General features: G+C 44.5%; 25 non-coding genes across 25 annotated transcripts; all 25 read left to right on the plus strand.

Moving 5' to 3' along the window:
* The first annotated feature begins 92 nt into the window (after positions 1–92).
* On the plus strand, positions 93–204 carry trnal-caa (transfer RNA leucine (anticodon CAA)). Its single transcript has 2 exons — positions 93–130; positions 159–204. It is a non-coding gene; the product is annotated as a tRNA-Leu (tRNA).
* Positions 205–1,900: 1,696 nt separating this feature from the next.
* On the plus strand, positions 1,901–2,012 carry trnal-caa (transfer RNA leucine (anticodon CAA)). The gene is made up of 2 exons: positions 1,901–1,938; positions 1,967–2,012. It is a non-coding gene; the product is annotated as a tRNA-Leu (tRNA).
* A 954-nt stretch (positions 2,013–2,966) lies between these two features.
* trnal-caa (transfer RNA leucine (anticodon CAA)) lies at positions 2,967–3,078 on the plus strand. Its single transcript has 2 exons — positions 2,967–3,004; positions 3,033–3,078. It is a non-coding gene; the product is annotated as a tRNA-Leu (tRNA).
* Positions 3,079–4,204: 1,126 nt separating this feature from the next.
* trnal-caa (transfer RNA leucine (anticodon CAA)) lies at positions 4,205–4,316 on the plus strand. The gene is made up of 2 exons: positions 4,205–4,242; positions 4,271–4,316. It is a non-coding gene; the product is annotated as a tRNA-Leu (tRNA).
* A 954-nt stretch (positions 4,317–5,270) lies between these two features.
* Positions 5,271–5,382, plus strand: trnal-caa (transfer RNA leucine (anticodon CAA)). The gene is made up of 2 exons: positions 5,271–5,308; positions 5,337–5,382. It is a non-coding gene; the product is annotated as a tRNA-Leu (tRNA).
* A 135-nt stretch (positions 5,383–5,517) lies between these two features.
* On the plus strand, positions 5,518–5,629 carry trnal-caa (transfer RNA leucine (anticodon CAA)). Its single transcript has 2 exons — positions 5,518–5,555; positions 5,584–5,629. It is a non-coding gene; the product is annotated as a tRNA-Leu (tRNA).
* A 1,690-nt stretch (positions 5,630–7,319) lies between these two features.
* Positions 7,320–7,431, plus strand: trnal-caa (transfer RNA leucine (anticodon CAA)). Its single transcript has 2 exons — positions 7,320–7,357; positions 7,386–7,431. It is a non-coding gene; the product is annotated as a tRNA-Leu (tRNA).
* Positions 7,432–8,386: 955 nt separating this feature from the next.
* On the plus strand, positions 8,387–8,498 carry trnal-caa (transfer RNA leucine (anticodon CAA)). The gene is made up of 2 exons: positions 8,387–8,424; positions 8,453–8,498. It is a non-coding gene; the product is annotated as a tRNA-Leu (tRNA).
* A 135-nt stretch (positions 8,499–8,633) lies between these two features.
* Positions 8,634–8,745, plus strand: trnal-caa (transfer RNA leucine (anticodon CAA)). Its single transcript has 2 exons — positions 8,634–8,671; positions 8,700–8,745. It is a non-coding gene; the product is annotated as a tRNA-Leu (tRNA).
* Positions 8,746–8,881: 136 nt separating this feature from the next.
* On the plus strand, positions 8,882–8,993 carry trnal-caa (transfer RNA leucine (anticodon CAA)). Its single transcript has 2 exons — positions 8,882–8,919; positions 8,948–8,993. It is a non-coding gene; the product is annotated as a tRNA-Leu (tRNA).
* A 141-nt stretch (positions 8,994–9,134) lies between these two features.
* trnal-caa (transfer RNA leucine (anticodon CAA)) lies at positions 9,135–9,246 on the plus strand. The gene is made up of 2 exons: positions 9,135–9,172; positions 9,201–9,246. It is a non-coding gene; the product is annotated as a tRNA-Leu (tRNA).
* Positions 9,247–9,382: 136 nt separating this feature from the next.
* Positions 9,383–9,494, plus strand: trnal-caa (transfer RNA leucine (anticodon CAA)). The gene is made up of 2 exons: positions 9,383–9,420; positions 9,449–9,494. It is a non-coding gene; the product is annotated as a tRNA-Leu (tRNA).
* Positions 9,495–9,884: 390 nt separating this feature from the next.
* Positions 9,885–9,996, plus strand: trnal-caa (transfer RNA leucine (anticodon CAA)). Its single transcript has 2 exons — positions 9,885–9,922; positions 9,951–9,996. It is a non-coding gene; the product is annotated as a tRNA-Leu (tRNA).
* A 136-nt stretch (positions 9,997–10,132) lies between these two features.
* trnal-caa (transfer RNA leucine (anticodon CAA)) lies at positions 10,133–10,244 on the plus strand. Its single transcript has 2 exons — positions 10,133–10,170; positions 10,199–10,244. It is a non-coding gene; the product is annotated as a tRNA-Leu (tRNA).
* Positions 10,245–11,128: 884 nt separating this feature from the next.
* On the plus strand, positions 11,129–11,240 carry trnal-caa (transfer RNA leucine (anticodon CAA)). The gene is made up of 2 exons: positions 11,129–11,166; positions 11,195–11,240. It is a non-coding gene; the product is annotated as a tRNA-Leu (tRNA).
* A 636-nt stretch (positions 11,241–11,876) lies between these two features.
* trnal-caa (transfer RNA leucine (anticodon CAA)) lies at positions 11,877–11,988 on the plus strand. The gene is made up of 2 exons: positions 11,877–11,914; positions 11,943–11,988. It is a non-coding gene; the product is annotated as a tRNA-Leu (tRNA).
* Positions 11,989–12,123: 135 nt separating this feature from the next.
* Positions 12,124–12,235, plus strand: trnal-caa (transfer RNA leucine (anticodon CAA)). Its single transcript has 2 exons — positions 12,124–12,161; positions 12,190–12,235. It is a non-coding gene; the product is annotated as a tRNA-Leu (tRNA).
* Positions 12,236–12,370: 135 nt separating this feature from the next.
* On the plus strand, positions 12,371–12,482 carry trnal-caa (transfer RNA leucine (anticodon CAA)). The gene is made up of 2 exons: positions 12,371–12,408; positions 12,437–12,482. It is a non-coding gene; the product is annotated as a tRNA-Leu (tRNA).
* Positions 12,483–12,617: 135 nt separating this feature from the next.
* On the plus strand, positions 12,618–12,729 carry trnal-caa (transfer RNA leucine (anticodon CAA)). Its single transcript has 2 exons — positions 12,618–12,655; positions 12,684–12,729. It is a non-coding gene; the product is annotated as a tRNA-Leu (tRNA).
* An 885-nt stretch (positions 12,730–13,614) lies between these two features.
* Positions 13,615–13,726, plus strand: trnal-caa (transfer RNA leucine (anticodon CAA)). Its single transcript has 2 exons — positions 13,615–13,652; positions 13,681–13,726. It is a non-coding gene; the product is annotated as a tRNA-Leu (tRNA).
* Positions 13,727–14,109: 383 nt separating this feature from the next.
* On the plus strand, positions 14,110–14,221 carry trnal-caa (transfer RNA leucine (anticodon CAA)). The gene is made up of 2 exons: positions 14,110–14,147; positions 14,176–14,221. It is a non-coding gene; the product is annotated as a tRNA-Leu (tRNA).
* Positions 14,222–14,357: 136 nt separating this feature from the next.
* On the plus strand, positions 14,358–14,469 carry trnal-caa (transfer RNA leucine (anticodon CAA)). The gene is made up of 2 exons: positions 14,358–14,395; positions 14,424–14,469. It is a non-coding gene; the product is annotated as a tRNA-Leu (tRNA).
* A 389-nt stretch (positions 14,470–14,858) lies between these two features.
* Positions 14,859–14,970, plus strand: trnal-caa (transfer RNA leucine (anticodon CAA)). Its single transcript has 2 exons — positions 14,859–14,896; positions 14,925–14,970. It is a non-coding gene; the product is annotated as a tRNA-Leu (tRNA).
* A 135-nt stretch (positions 14,971–15,105) lies between these two features.
* On the plus strand, positions 15,106–15,217 carry trnal-caa (transfer RNA leucine (anticodon CAA)). Its single transcript has 2 exons — positions 15,106–15,143; positions 15,172–15,217. It is a non-coding gene; the product is annotated as a tRNA-Leu (tRNA).
* A 383-nt stretch (positions 15,218–15,600) lies between these two features.
* trnal-caa (transfer RNA leucine (anticodon CAA)) lies at positions 15,601–15,712 on the plus strand. The gene is made up of 2 exons: positions 15,601–15,638; positions 15,667–15,712. It is a non-coding gene; the product is annotated as a tRNA-Leu (tRNA).
* The last annotated feature ends 123 nt before the right edge of the window (positions 15,713–15,835 follow it).

Here is a 15,835-nt window from a genome sequence, read left to right on the forward strand (position 1 = left end):
ATCTATGTGCAGTAATTGTTATCATCTTCCTGTAGTTTGCCATCATGGAGGCTGCAGTGATAGCACTGATCATCAGGAGCTTGGCTGCAAGTGTCAGGATGGCCGAGCGGTCTAAGGCGCCAGACTCAAGGAGTTTCAACCTTCTCAGATGTTGAGGATTCTGGTCTCCGAATGGAGGCGTGGGTTCAAATCCCACTTCTGACAACAGAACTTTTAGAATGACTGAAATGCAAAATGAACCTGAAATAATGTAGATGAAGCTAAGTGTTGTCAGCATTATCCTGTATTTTGACATCATGGAGGCTGCAGTGATAGCACTGATCATCAGGATTTTTGCGAGCAATTGTCAGAATGGTCGAGCGGTCTAAGGTGCCAGACTCAAGGAGTTTCAACCTTCTCAGATGTTGAGGATTCTAGTCTTCGAATGGAGGCGTGGGTTCAAATCCCACTTCTGAAACAACACTTTAAAGAATGAAAGGACTGCTAAAAAAAACAGGAAATAATCTATGTGCAGTAGTTGTTATCATCTTCCTGTAGTTTACCATCATGGAGGCTGCAGTGATAGCACTGATCATCAGGAACTTTGTCGCAAGTGTCAGAATGGCCGAGCGGTCTAAGGCGCCAGACTCAAAGAGTTTCAACCTTCTCAGATGTTGAGGATTCTGGTCTCTGAATGGAGGCGTGGGTTCAAATTCCACTTCTGACAAACACTTTTAAGAATGAAAGGACCGCAAAAAGAACTGGAAATAATCTATGTGCAGTAAGTGTATCATGTTCCTGTAGTTTGCCATCATGGAGGCTGCAGTGATAGCACTGATCATCAGGAGCTTGGCTGCAAGTGTCAGAATGGCCGAGCGGTCTAAGGCGCCAGACTCAAGGAGTTTCAACCTTCTCAGATGTTGAGGATTCTGGTTTCCGAATGGAGGCGTGGGTTCAAATCCCACGTCTGACAAAACACTTTTAAGAATGAAAGGACTGCAAAAAGCAGTCCTTCTCAGATGTTGAGGATTCTGGTCTCCGAATGAAAGAATGAAAGGACTGCTAAAAAAAAACTAGAAATAATCTATGTGCAGTAATTGTTATCATCTTCCTGTAGTTTACCATCATGGAGGCTGCAGTGATCGCACTGATCATCAGGAGCTTGACTGCAAGTGTCAGAATGGCAGAGCGGTCTAAGGCGCCAGACTCAAGGAATTTCAACCTTCTCAGATGTTGAGGATTCTGGTCTCTAAAAGGAGGTGTGGGTTCAAATCCCACTTCTGACAAAACATGTTTAAGAATGAAAGGACTGCAAAAAGAACTGGATATAATCTATGTGCAGTAATTGTTATCATCTTTATGTAGTTTACCATCATGGAGGCTGCAGTGATAGCACTGATCATCAGGCGCTTGGCTGCAAGTGTCAGAATGGCCGAGCGGTCTAAGGCGCCAGACTCAAGGAGTTTCAACCTTCTCAGATGTTGAGGATTCTGGTCTCCGAATGGAGGCGTGGGTTCAAATGCCACTTCTGACAGCAGAACTTTTAGAATGACTGAAATGCAAAATGAACCTGAAATAATGTAGATGAAGCTAAGTGTTGTCAGCATTATCCTGTATTTTGACATCATGGAGGCTGCAGTGATAGCACTGATCATCAGGAGCTTGGCTGCAAGTGTCAGAATGGCCGAGCGGTCTAAGGCGCCAGACTCAAGGAGTTTTAACCTTCTCAGATGTTGAGGATTCTGGTCTCTGAATGGAGGCGTGGGTTCAAATCCCACTTCTGACAAAACACTTTTAAGAATGAAAGGACTGCAAAAAGAACTGGAAATAATCTATGTGCAGTAAGTGTATCATGTTCCTGTAGTTTGCCATCATGGAGGCTGCAGTGATAGCACTGATCATCAGGATTTTGGAAGGAAGTGTCAGAATGGCCGAGTGGTCTAAGGCGCCAGACTCAAGGAATTTCAACCTTCTCAGATGTTGAGGATTCTGGTCTCCGAATGGAGGCGTGGGTTCAAATCCCACTTCTGACAACAGAACTTTAAGAATGACTGAAATGCAAAATGAACCTGAAATAATGTAGATGAAGCTAAGTGTTGTCAGCATTCTCCTGTAGTTTGCCATCATGGAGGCTGCAGTGATAGAACTGATCAGGAGGATCTCCTTTGGCAATGTCAGAATGGCTGAGAGGTTTAAGGCGCCAGACTCAAGGAGTTTCAACCTTCTCAGATGTTGAGGATTCTGGTCTCTGAATGGAGGCGTGGGTTCAAATCCCACTTCTGACAAAACACTTTTAAGAATGAAAGGACTGCAAAAAGCAGTCCTTCTCAGATGTTGAGGATTCTGGTCTCCGAATGAAAGAATGAAAGGACTGCTAAAAAAAAACTAGAAATAATCTATGTGCAGTAATTGTTATCATCTTCCTGTAGTTTACCATCATGGAGGCTGCAGTGATCGCACTGATCATCAGGAGCTTGACTGCAAGTGTCAGAATGGCAGAGCGGTCTAAGGCGCCAGACTCAAGGAATTTCAACCTTCTCAGATGTTGAGGATTCTGGTCTCTAAAAGGAGGTGTGGGTTCAAATCCCACTTCTGACAAAACATGTTTAAGAATGAAAGGACTGCAAAAAGAACTGGATATAATCTATGTGCAGTAATTGTTATCATCTTTATGTAGTTTACCATCATGGAGGCTGCAGTGATAGCACTGATCATCAGGCGCTTGGCTGCAAGTGTCAGAATGGCCGAGCGGTCTAAGGCGCCAGACTCAAGGAGTTTCAACCTTCTCAGATGTTGAGGATTCTGGTCTCCGAATGGAGGCGTGGGTTCAAATGCCACTTCTGACAACAGAACTTTTAGAATGACTGAAATGCAAAATGAACCTGAAATAATGTAGATGAAGCTAAGTGTTGTCAGCATTATCCTGTATTTTGACATCATGGAGGCTGCAGTGATAGCACTGATCATCAGGTTTTTTGGGAGCAAGTGTCAGAATGGCCGAGCGGTCTAAGGCGCCAGACTCAAGGAATTTCAACCTTCTCAGATGTTGAGGATTCTGGTCTCCGAATGGAGGCGTGGGTTCAAATCCCACTTCTGACAAAACACTTTTAAGAATGAATGGACCGCAAAAAGAACTGGAAATAATCTATGTGCAGTAATTGTTATCATGTTCCTGTAGTTTGCCATCATGGAGGCTGCAGTGATAGCACTGATCATCAGGAACTTTGTCGCAAGTGTCAGAATGGCCGAGCGGTCTAAGGCGCCAGACTCAAAGAGTTTCAACCTTCTCAGATGTTGAGGATTCTGGTCTCCGAATGGAGGCGTGGGTTCAAATTCCACTTCTGACAAAACACTTTTAAGAATGAAAGGACCGCAAAAAGAACTGGAAATAATCTATGTGCAGTAATTGTTATCATGTTCCTGTAGTTTGCCATCATGGAGGCTGCAGTGATAGCACTGATCATCAGGAACGTTGTCGCAAGTGTCAGAATGGCCGAGCGGTCTAAGGCGCCAGACTCAAAGAGTTTCAACCTTCTCAGATGTTGAGGATTCTGGTCTCTGAATGGAGGCGTGGGTTCAAATTCCACTTCTGACAAACACTTTTAAGAATGAAAGGACCGCAAAAAGAACTGGAAATAATCTATGTGCAGTAAGTGTATCATGTTCCTGTAGTTTGCCATCATGGAGGCTGCAGTGATAGCACTGATCATCAGGAGCTTGGCTGCAAGTGTCAGAATGGCCGAGCGGTCTAAGGCGCCAGACTCAAGGAGTTTCAACCTTCTCAGGTGATGAGGATTCTGATCTCCGAATGGAGGCGTGGGTTCAAATCCCACTTCTGACAGAACAATTTTAAGAATGAATGGACTGCAAAAAGAACTGGAAATAATCTATGTGCAGTAATTGTTATCATGTTCCTGTAGTTTGCCATCATGGAGGCTGCAGTGATAGCACTGATCAGGAGGATCTCCTTTGGCAATGTCAGAATGGCTGAGAGGTCTAAGGCGCCAGACTCAAGGAGTTTCAACCTTCTCAGGTGATGAGGATTCTGGCCACCAAATGGAGGTGTGGCTTCAAATCCCACTTCTGACAGAACAATTTTAAGAATGAATGGACTGCAAAAAGAACTGGAAATAATCTATGTGCAGTAATTGTTATCATGTTCCTGTAGTTTGCCATCATGGAGGCTGCAGTGATAGCACTGATCATCAGGAACCTCCTCGCAAGTGTCAGGATGGCCGAGCGGTCTAAGGCGCCAGACTCAAGGAGTTTCAACCTTCTCAGATGTTGAGGATTCTGGTCTCTGAACGGAGGCGTGGGTTCAAATCCCACTTCTGACAACAGAGCTTTTAGAATGACTGAAATGCAAAATGAACCTGAAATAATGTAGATGAAGCTAAGTGTTGTCAGCATTATCCTGTATTTTGACATCATGGAGGCTGCAGTGATAGCACTGATCATCAGGATTTTTGCGAGCAAGTGTCAGAATGGCCGAGCGGTCTAAGGCGCCAGACTCAAGGAGTTTCAACCTTCTCAGATGTTGAGGATTCTGGTCTCTGAATGGAGGAGTGGGTTCAAATCCCACTTCTGACAAAACACTTTTAAGAATGAAAGGACTGCAAAAAGCAGTCCTTCTCAGATGTTGAGGATTCTGGTCTCCGAATGAAAGAATGAAAGGACTGCTAAAAAAAACTAGAAATAATCTATGTGCAGTAATTGTTATCATCTTCCTGTAGTTTACCATCATGGAGGCTGCAGTGATCGCACTGATCATCAGGAGCTTGACTGCAAGTGTCAGAATGGCAGAGCGGTCTAAGGCGCCAGACTCAAGGAATTTCAACCTTCTCAGATGTTGAGGATTCTGGTCTCTAAAAGGAGGTGTGGGTTCAAATCCCACTTCTGACAAAACATGTTTAAGAATGAAAGGACTGCAAAAAGAACTGGATATAATCTATGTGCAGTAATTGTTATCATCTTTATGTAGTTTACCATCATGGAGGCTGCAGTGATAGCACTGATCATCAGGCGCTTGGCTGCAAGTGTCAGAATGGCCGAGCGGTCTAAGGCGCCAGACTCAAGGAGTTTCAACCTTCTCAGATGTTGAGGATTCTGGTCTCCGAATGGAGGCGTGGGTTCAAATGCCACTTCTGACAACAGAACTTTTAGAATGACTGAAATGCAAAATGAACCTGAAATAATGTAGATGAAGCTAAGTGTTGTCAGCATTATCCTGTATTTTGACATCATGGAGGCTGCAGTGATAGCACTGATCATCAGGTTTTTTGGGAGCAAGTGTCAGAATGGCCGAGCGGTCTAAGGCGCCAGACTCAAGGAGTTTCAACCTTCTCAGATGTTGAGGATTCTGGTCTCCGAATGGAGGCGTGGGTTCAAATCCCACTTCTGACAAAACACTTTTAAAAATGAAAGGACCGCAAAAAGAACTGGAAATAATCTATGTGCAGTAAGTGTATCATGTTCCTGTAGTTTGCCATCATGGAGGCTGCAGTGATAGCACTGATCATCAGGAGCTTGGCTGCGAGTGTCAGAATGGCCGAGCGGTCTAAGGCGCCAGACTCAAGGAGTTTTAACCTTCTCAGATGTTGAGGATTCTGGTCTCCGAATGGAGGCGTGGGTTCAAATCCCACTTCTGACAGAACAATTTTAAGAATGAATGGACCGCAAAAAGAACTGGAAATAATCTATGTGCAGTAATTGTTATCATGTTCCTGTAGTTTGCCATCATGGAGGCTGCAGTGATAGCACTGATCATCAGGAACTTCCTCGCAAGTGTCAGGATGGCCGAGCGGTCTAAGGCGCCAGACTCAAGGAGTTTCAACCTTCTCAGATGTTGAGGATTCTGGTCTCTGAATGGAGGCGTTGGTTCAAATCCCACTTCTGACAACAGAACTTTTAGAATGACTGAAATGCAAAATGAACCTGAAATAATGTAGATGAAGCTAAGTGTTGTCAGCATTATCCTGTATTTTGACATCATGGAGGCTGCAGTGATAGCACTGATCATCAGGAACTTTGTCGCAAGTGTCAGAATGGCCGAGCGGTCTAAGACGCCAGACTCAAAGAGTTTCAACCTTCTCAGATGTTGAGGATTCTGGTCTCTGAATGGAGGCGTGGGTTCAAATTCCACTTCTGACAAAACACTTTTAAGAATGAAAGGACCGCAAAAAGAACTGGAAATAATCTATGTGCAGTAAGTGTATCATGTTCCTGTAGTTTGCCATCATGGAGGCTGCAGTGATAGCACTGATCATCAGGAACTTTGTCGCAAGTGTCAGAATGGCCGAGCGGTCTAAGGCGCCAGACTCAAAGAGTTTCAACCTTCTCAGATGTTGAGGATTCTGGTCTCTGAATGGAGGCGTGGGTTCAAATTCCACTTCTGACAAACACTTTTAAGAATGAAAGGACCGCAAAAAGAACTGGAAATAATCTATGTGCAGTAAGTGTATCATGTTCCTGTAGTTTGCCATCATGGAGGCTGCAGTGATAGCACTGATCATCAGGAGCTTGGCTGCAAGTGTCAGAATGGCCGAGCGGTCTAAGGCGCCAGACTCAAGGAGTTTCAACCTTCTCAGATGTTGAGGATTCTGGTTTCCGAATGGAGGCGTGGGTTCAAATCCCACTTCTGACAAAACACTTTTAAGAATGAAAGGACTGCAAAAAGCAGTCCTTCTCAGATGTTGAGGATTCTGGTCTCCGAATGAAAGAATGAAAGGACTGCTAAAAAAAAACTAGAAATAATCTATGTGCAGTAATTGTTATCATCTTCCTGTAGTTTACCATCATGGAGGCTGCAGTGATCGCACTGATCATCAGGAGCTTGACTGCAAGTGTCAGAATGGCAGAGCGGTCTAAGGCGCCAGACTCAAGGAATTTCAACCTTCTCAGATGTTGAGGATTCTGGTCTCTAAAAGGAGGTGTGGGTTCAAATCCCACTTCTGACAAAACATGTTTAAGAATGAAAGGACTGCAAAAAGAACTGGATATAATCTATGTGCAGTAATTGTTATCATCTTTATGTAGTTTACCATCATGGAGGCTGCAGTGATAGCACTGATCATCAGGCGCTTGGCTGCAAGTGTCAGAATGGCTGAGAGGTCTAAGGCGCCAGACTCAAGGAGTTTCAACCTTCTCAGGTGATGAGGATTCTGGCCACCAAATGGAGGTGTGGCTTCAAATCCCACTTCTGACAGAACAATTTTAAGAATGAATGGACTGCAAAAAGAACTGGAAATAATCTATGTGCAGTAATTGTTATCATGTTCCTGTAGTTTGCCATCATGGAGGCTGCAGTGATAGCACTGATCATCAGGAACCTCCTCGCAAGTGTCAGGATGGCCGAGCGGTCTAAGGCGCCAGACTCAAGGAGTTTCAACCTTCTCAGATGTTGAGGATTCTGGTCTCTGAACGGAGGCGTGGGTTCAAATCCCACTTCTGACAACAGAACTTTTAGAATGACTGAAATGCAAAATGAACCTGAAATAATGTAGATGAAGCTAAGTGTTGTCAGCATTATCCTGTATTTTGACATCATGGAGGCTGCAGTGATAGCACTGATCATCAGGATTTTTGCGAGCAAGTGTCAGAATGGCCGAGCGGTCTAAGGCGCCAGACTCAAGGAGTTTCAACCTTCTCAGATGTTGAGGATTCTGGTCTCTGAATGGAGGCGTGGGTTCAAATCCCACTTCGGACAAAACACTTTTAAGAATGAAAGGACTGCAAAAAGCAGTCCTTCTCAGATGTTGAGGATTCTGGTCTCCGAATGAAAGAATGAAAGGACTGCTAAAAAAAAACTAGAAATAATCTATGTGCAGTAATTGTTATCATCTTCCTGTAGTTTACCATCATGGAGGCTGCAGTGATCGCACTGATCATCAGGAGCTTGACTGCAAGTGTCAGAATGGCAGAGCGGTCTAAGGCGCCAGACTCAAGGAATTTCAACCTTCTCAGATGTTGAGGATTCTGGTCTCTAAAAGGAGGTGTGGGTTCAAATCCCACTTCTGACAAAACATGTTTAAGAATGAAAGGACTGCAAAAAGAACTGGATATAATCTATGTGCAGTAATTGTTATCATCTTTATGTAGTTTACCATCATGGAGGCTGCAGTGATAGCACTGATCATCAGGCGCTTGGCTGCAAGTGTCAGAATGGCCGAGCGGTCTAAGGCGCCAGACTCAAGGAGTTTCAACCTTCTCAGATGTTGAGGATTCTGGTCTCCGAATGGAGGCGTGGGTTCAAATGCCACTTCTGACAGCAGAACTTTTAGAATGACTGAAATGCAAAATGAACCTGAAATAATGTAGATGAAGCTAAGTGTTGTCAGCATTATCCTGTATTTTGACATCATGGAGGCTGCAGTGATAGCACTGATCATCAGGTTTTTTGGGAGCAAGTGTCAGAATGGCCGAGCGGTCTAAGGCGCCAGACTCAAGGAGTTTCAACCTTCTCAGATGTTGAGGATTCTGGTCTCCGAATGGAGGCGTGGGTTCAAATCCCACTTCTGACAAAACACTTTTAAAAATGAAAGGACCGCAAAAAGAACTTGAAATAATCTATGTGCAGTAAGTGTATCATGTTCCTGTAGTTTGCCATCATGGAGGCTGCAGTGATAGCACTGATCATCAGGAGCTTGGCTGCGAGTGTCAGAATGGCCGAGCGGTCTAAGGCGCCAGACTCAAGGAGTTTTAACCTTCTCAGATGTTGAGGATTCTGGTCTCCAAATGGAGGCGTGGGTTCAAATCCCACTTCTGACAGAACAATTTTAAGAATGAATGGACCGCAAAAAGAACTGGAAATAATCTATGTGCAGTAATTGTTATCATGTTCCTGTAGTTTGCCATCATGGAGGCTGCAGTGATAGCACTGATCATCAGGAACTTCCTCGCAAGTGTCAGGATGGCCGAGCGGTCTAAGGCGCCAGACTCAAGGAGTTTCAACCTTCTCAGATGTTGAGGATTCTGGTCTCTGAATGGAGGCGTGGGTTCAAATCCCACTTCTGACAACAGAACTTTTAGAATGACTGGAAATGCAAAATGAACCTGAAATAATCTAGATGAAGCTAAGTGTTGTCAGCATTATCCTGTATTTTGACATCATGGAGGCTGCAGTGATAGCACTGATCATCAGGAACTTTGTCGCAAGTGTCAGAATGGCCGAGCGGTCTAAGGCGCCAGACTCAAGGAGTTTCAACCTTCTCAGATGTTGAGGATTCTGGTCTCCGAATGGAGGCGTGGGTTCAAATCCCACTTCTGACAAAACACTTTTAAGAATGAAAGGACTGCAAAAAGAACTGGAAATAATCTATGTGCAGTAATTGTTATCATCTTCCTGTAGTTTGCCATCATGGAGGCTGCAGTGATAGCACTGATCATCAGGAGCTTGGCTGCAAGTGTCAGAATGGCCGAGCGGTCTAAGGCGCCAGACTCAAGGAGTTTCAACCTTCTCAGATGTTGAGGATTCTGGTCTCCGAATGGAGGCGTGGGTTCAAATCCCACTTCTGACAACAGAACTTTTAGAATGACTGAAATGCAAAATGAACCTGAAATAATGTAGATGAAGCTAAGTGTTGTCAGCATTATCCTATATTTTGACATCATGGAGGCTGCAGTGATAGCACTGATCATCAGGATTTTTGCGAGCAATTGTCAGAATGGTCGAGCGGTCTAAGGTGCCAGACTCAAGGAGTTTCAACCTTCTCAGATGTTGAGGATTCTAGTCTTCGAATGGAGGCGTGGGTTCAAATCCCACTTCTGAAACAACACTTTAAAGAATGAAAGGACTGCTAAAAAAAACAGGAAATAATCTATGTGCAGTAGTTGTTATCATCTTCCTGTAGTTTACCATCATGGAGGCTGCAGTGATAGCACTGATCATCAGGAACTTTGTCGCAAGTGTCAGAATGGCCGAGCGGTCTAAGGCGCCAGACTCAAGGAGTTTCAACCTTCTCAGATGTTGAGGATTCTGGTCTCCGAATGGAGGCGTGGGTTCAAATCCCACTTCTGACAAAACACTTTTAAGAATGAAAGGACCGCAAAAAGAACTGGAAATAATCTATGTGCAGTAAGTGTTATCATGTTCCTGTAGTTTGCCATCATGGAGGCTGCAGTGATAGCACTGATCATCAGGAGCTTGGCTGCAAGTGTCAGAATGGCCGAGCGGTCTAAGGCGCCAGACTCAAGGAGTTTCAACCTTCTCAGATGTTGAGGATTCTGGTCTCCGAATGGAGGCGTGGGTTCAAATCCCACTTCTGACAAAACACTTTTAAGAATGAATGGACCGCAAAAAGAACTGGAAATAATCTATGTGCAGTAATTGTTATCATGTTCCTGTAGTTTGCCATCATGGAGGCTGCAGTGATAGCACTGATCATCAGGAACTTTGCCGCAAGTGTCAGAATGGCCGAGCGGTCTAAGGCGCCAGACTCAAGAAATTTCAACCTTCTCAGATGTTGAGGATTCTGGTCTCTAAAAGGAGGTGTGGGTTCAAATCCCACTTCTGACAAAACATGTTTAAGAATGAAAGGACTGCAAAAAGAACTGGAAATAATCTATGTTCAGTAATTGTTATCATCTTCCTGTAGTTTACCATCATGGAGGCTGCAGTGATAGCACTGATCATCAGGCGCTTGGCTGCAAGTGTCAGAATGGCCGAGCGGTCTAAGGCGCCAGACTCAAGGAGTTTCAACCTTCTCAGATGTTGAGGATTCTGGTCTCCGAATGGAGGCGTGGGTTCAAATGCCACTTCTGACAACAGAACTTTTAGAATGACTGAAATGCAAAATGAACCTGAAATAATGTAGATGAAGCTAAGTGTTGTCAGCATTATCCTGTATTTTGACATCATGGAGGCTGCAGTGATAGCACTGATCATCAGGATCTTTGGCTGCAAGTGTCAGAATGGCCGAGCGGTCTAAGGCGCCAGACTCAAGGAGTTTCAACCTTCTCAGATGTTGAGGATTCTGGTCTCTGAATGGAGGCGTGGGTTCAAATCCCACTTCTGACAAAACACTTTTAAGAATGAAAGGACTGCAAAAAGAACTGGAAATAATCTATGTGCAGTAAGTGTATCATGTTCCTGTAGTTTGCCATCATGGAGGCTGCAGTGATAGCACTGATCATCAGGATTTTGGAAGGAAGTGTCAGAATGGCCGAGTGGTCTAAGGCGCCAGACTCAAGGAGTTTCAACCTTCTCAGATGTTGAGGATTCTGGTCTCCGAATGGAGGCGTGGGTTCAAATCCCACTTCTGACAAAACACTTTTAAGAATGAATGGACCGCAAAAAGAACTGGAAATAATCTATGTGCAGTAATTGTTATCATGTTCCTGTAGTTTGCCATCATGGAGGCTGCAGTGATAGCACTGATCATCAGGAGCTTGGCTGCAAGTGTCAGAATGGCCGAGCGGTCTAAGGCGCCAGACTCAAGGAGTTTCAACCTTCTCAGATGTTGAGGATTCTGGTCTCTGAATGGAGGCGTGGGTTCAAATCCCACTTCTGACAGAACAATTTTAAGAATGAATGGACCGCAAAAAGAACTGGAAATAATCTATGTGCAGTAATTGTTATCATGTTCCTGTAGTTTGCCATCATGGAGGCTGCAGTGATAGCACTGATCATCAGGAACTTCCTCGCAAGTGTCAGGATGGCCGAGCGGTCTAAGGCGCCAGACTCAAGGAGTTTCAACCTTCTCAGATGTTGAGGATTCTGGTCTCTGAATGGAGGCGTTGGTTCAAATCCCACTTCTGACAACAGAACTTTTAGAATGACTGAAATGCAAAATGAACCTGAAATAATGTAGATGAAGCTAAGTGTTGTCAGCATTATCCTGTATTTTGACATCATGGAGGCTGCAGTGATAGCACTGATCATCAGGAACTTTGTCGCAAGTGTCAGAATGGCCGAGCGGTCTAAGGCGCCAGACTCAAAGAGTTTCAACCTTCTCAGATGTTGAGGATTCTGGTCTCTGAATGGAGGCGTGGGTTCAAATCCCACTTCTGACAAAACACTTTTAAGAATGAAAGGACCGCAAAAAGAACTGGAAATAATCTATGTGCAGTAAGTGTATCATGTTCCTGTAGTTTGCCATCATGGAGGCTGCAGTGATAGCACTGATCATCAGGAACTTTGTCGCAAGTGTCAGAATGGCCGAGCGGTCTAAGGCGCCAGACTCAAGGAGTTTCAACCTTCTCAGATGTTGAGGATTCTGGTCTCCGAATGGAGGCGTGGGTTCAAATCCCACTTCTGACAAAACACTTTTAAGAATGAAAGGACCGCAAAAAGAACTGGAAATAATCTATGTGCAGTAAGTGTATCATGTTCCTGTAGTTTGCCATCATGGAGGCTGCAGTGATAGCACTGATCATCAGGAACTTTGTCGCAAGTGTCAGAATGGCCGAGCGGTCTAAGGCGCCAGACTCAAGGAGTTTCAACCTTCTCAGATGTTGAGGATTCTGGTCTCCGAATGGAGGCGTGGGTTCAAATCCCACTTCTGACAAAACACTTTTAAGAATGAAAGGACCGCAAAAAGAACTGGAAATAATCTATGTGCAGTAAGTGTATCATGTTCCTGTAGTTTGCCATCATGGAGGCTGCAGTGATAGCACTGATCATCAGGAGCTTGGCTGCAAGTGTCAGAATGGCCGAGCGGTCTAAGGCGCCAGACTCAAGGAGTTTCAACCTTCTCAGATGTTGAGGATTCTGGTCTCCGAATGGAGGCGTGGGTTCAAATCCCACTTCTGACAAAACACTCTTTAAGAATGAAAGGACTGCAAAAAGAACTGGAAATAATCTATGTTCAGTAATTGTTATCATCTTCCTGTAGTTTACCATCATGGAGGCTGCAGTGATAGCACTGATCATCAGGATTTTGGAAGCGAGTGTCAGAATGGCCGAGCGGTCTAAGGCGCCAGACTCAAGGAGTTTCCACCTTCTCAGATGTTGAGGATTCTGGTCTCTGAATGGAGGCGTGGGTTCAAATCCCACTTCTGACAAAACACTTTTAAGAATGAAAGGACTGCAAAAAGAACTGGATATAATCTATGTGCAGTAATTGTTATCATCTTTATGTAGTTTACCATCATGGAGGCTGCAGTGATAGCCCTGATCATCAGGCGCTTGGCTGCAAGTGTCAGAATGGCCGAGCGGTCTAAGGCGCCAGACTCAAGGAGTTTCAACCTTCTCAGATGTTGAGGATTCTGGTCTCCGAATGGAGGCGTGGGTTCAAATGCCACTTCTGACAACAGAACTTTTAGAATGACTGAAATGCAAAATGAACCTGAAATAATGTAGATGAAGCTAAATGTTGTCAGCATTATCCTGTATTTTGACATCATGGAGGCTGCAGTGATAGCACTGATCATCAGGTTTTTTGGGAGCAAGTGTTTGAATGGCCGAGCGGTCTAAGGCGCCAGACTCAAGGAGTTTCAACCTTCTCAGATGTTGAGGATTCTGGTCTCCGAATGGAGGCGTGGGTTCAAATCCCACTTCTGACAAAACACTTTTAAAAATGAAAGGACCGCAAAAAGAACTGGAAATAATCTATGTGCAGTAAGTGTATCATGTTCCTGTAGTTTGCCATCATGGAGGCTGCAGTGATAGCACTGATCATCAGGAGCTTGGCTGCGAGTGTCAGAATGGCCGAGCGGTCTAAGGCGCCAGACTCAAGGAGTTTCAACCTTCTCAGATGTTGAGGATTCTGGTCTCCGAATGGAGGCGTGGGTTCAAATCCCACTTCTGACAGAACAATTTTAAGAATGAATGGACCGCAAAAAGAACTGGAAATAATCTATGTGCAGTAATTGTTATCATGTTCCTGTAGTTTGCCATCATGGAGGCTGCAGTGATAGCACTGATCATCAGGAACTTCCTCGCAAGTGTCAGGATGGCCGAGCGGTCTAAGGCGCCAGACTCAAGGAGTTTCAACCTTCTCAGATGTTGAGGATTCTGGTCTCCGAATGGAGGCGTGGGTTCAAATTCCACTTCTGACAAAACACTTTTAAGAATGAAAGGACCGCAAAAAGAACTGGAAATAATCTATGTGCAGTAAGTGTATCATGTTCCTGTAGTTTGCCATCATGGAGGCTGCAGTGATAGCACTGATCATCAGGAGCTTGGCTGCAAGTGTCAGAATGGCCGAGCGGTCTAAGGCGCCAGACTCAAGGAGTTTCAACCTTCTCAGATGTTGAGGATTCTGGTCTCCGAATGGAGGCGTGGGTTCAAATCCCACTTCTGACAAAACACTTTTAAGAATGAAAGGACTGCAAAAAGAACTGGAAATAATCTATGTTCAGTAATTGTTATCATCTTCCTGTAGTTTACCATCATGGAGGCTGCAGTGATAGCACTGATCATCAGGATTTTGGAAGCGAGTGTCAGAATGGCCGAGCGGTCTAAGGCGCCAGACTCAAGGAGTTTCAACCTTCTCAGATGTTGAGGATTCTGGTCTCCGAATGGAGGCGTGGGTTCAAATCCCACTTCTGACAGAACAATTTTAAGAATGAATGGACCGCAAAAAGAACTGGAAATAATCTATGTTCAGTAATTGTTATCATGTTCCTGTAGTTTGCCATCATGGAGGCTGCAGTGATAGCACTGATCATCAGGAACTTCCTCGCAAGTGTCAGGATGGCCGAGCGGTCTAAGGCGCCAGACTCAAGGAGTTTCAACCTTCTCAGATGTTGAGGATTCTGGTCTCTGAATGGAGGCGTTGGTTCAAATCCCACTTCTGACAACAGAACTTTTAGAATGACTGAAATGCAAAATGAACCTGAAATAATGTAGATGAAGCTAAGTGTTGTCAGCATTATCCTGTATTTTGACATCATGGAGGCTGCAGTGATAGCACTGATCATCAGGATTTTTGCGAGCAAGTGTCAGAATGGCCGAGCGGTCTAAGGCGCCAGACTCAAGGAGTTTCAACCTTCTCAGATGTTGAGGATTCTGGTCTCTGAATGGAGGCGTGGGTTCAAATCCCACTTCTGACAAAAAACTTTTAAGAATGAAAGGACTGCAAAAAGAACTGGAAATAATCTATGTGCAGTAAGTGTATCATGTTCCTGTAGTTTGCCATCATGGAGGCTGCAGTGATAGCACTGATCATCAGGATTTTGGAAGGAAGTGTCAGAATGGCCGAGTGGTCTAAGGCGCCAGACTCAAGGAATTTCAACCTTCTCAGATGTTGAGGATTCTGGTCTCCGAATGGAGGCGTGGGTTCAAATCCCACTTCTGACAAAACACTTTTAAGAATGAATGGACCGCAAAAAGAACTGGAAATAATCTATGTGCAGTAATTGTTATCATGTTCCTGTAGTTTGCCATCATGGAGGCTGCAGTGATAGCACTGATCATCAGGAACTTTGTCGCAAGTGTCAGAATGGCCGAGCGGTCTAAGGCGCCAGACTCAAAGAGTTTCAACCTTCTCAGATGTTGAGGATTCTGGTCTCCGAATGGAGGCGTGGGTTCAAATTCCACTTCTGACAAAACACTTTTAAGAATGAAAGGACCGCAAAAAGAACTGGAAATAATCTATGTGCAGTAAGTGTATCATGTTCCTGTAGTTTGCCATCATGGAGGCTGCAGTGATAGCACTGATCATCAGGAGCTTGGCTGCAAGTGTCAGAATGGCCGAGCGGTCTAAGGCGCCAGACTCAAGGAGTTTCAACCTTCTCAGATGTTGAGGATTCTGGTCTCCGAATGGAGGCGTGGGTTCAAATCCCACTTCTGACAAAACACTTTTAAGAATGAAAGGACTGCAAAAAGAACTGGAAATAATCTATGTTCAGTAATTGTTATCATCTTCCTGTAGTTTACCATCATGGAGGCTGCAGTGATAGCACTGATCATCAGGAT

Source organism: Ctenopharyngodon idella, chromosome 20, assembly GCF_019924925.1.
Source record: "Ctenopharyngodon idella isolate HZGC_01 chromosome 20, HZGC01, whole genome shotgun sequence".
Classification (NCBI taxonomy): domain Eukaryota; kingdom Metazoa; phylum Chordata; class Actinopteri; order Cypriniformes; family Xenocyprididae; genus Ctenopharyngodon; species Ctenopharyngodon idella.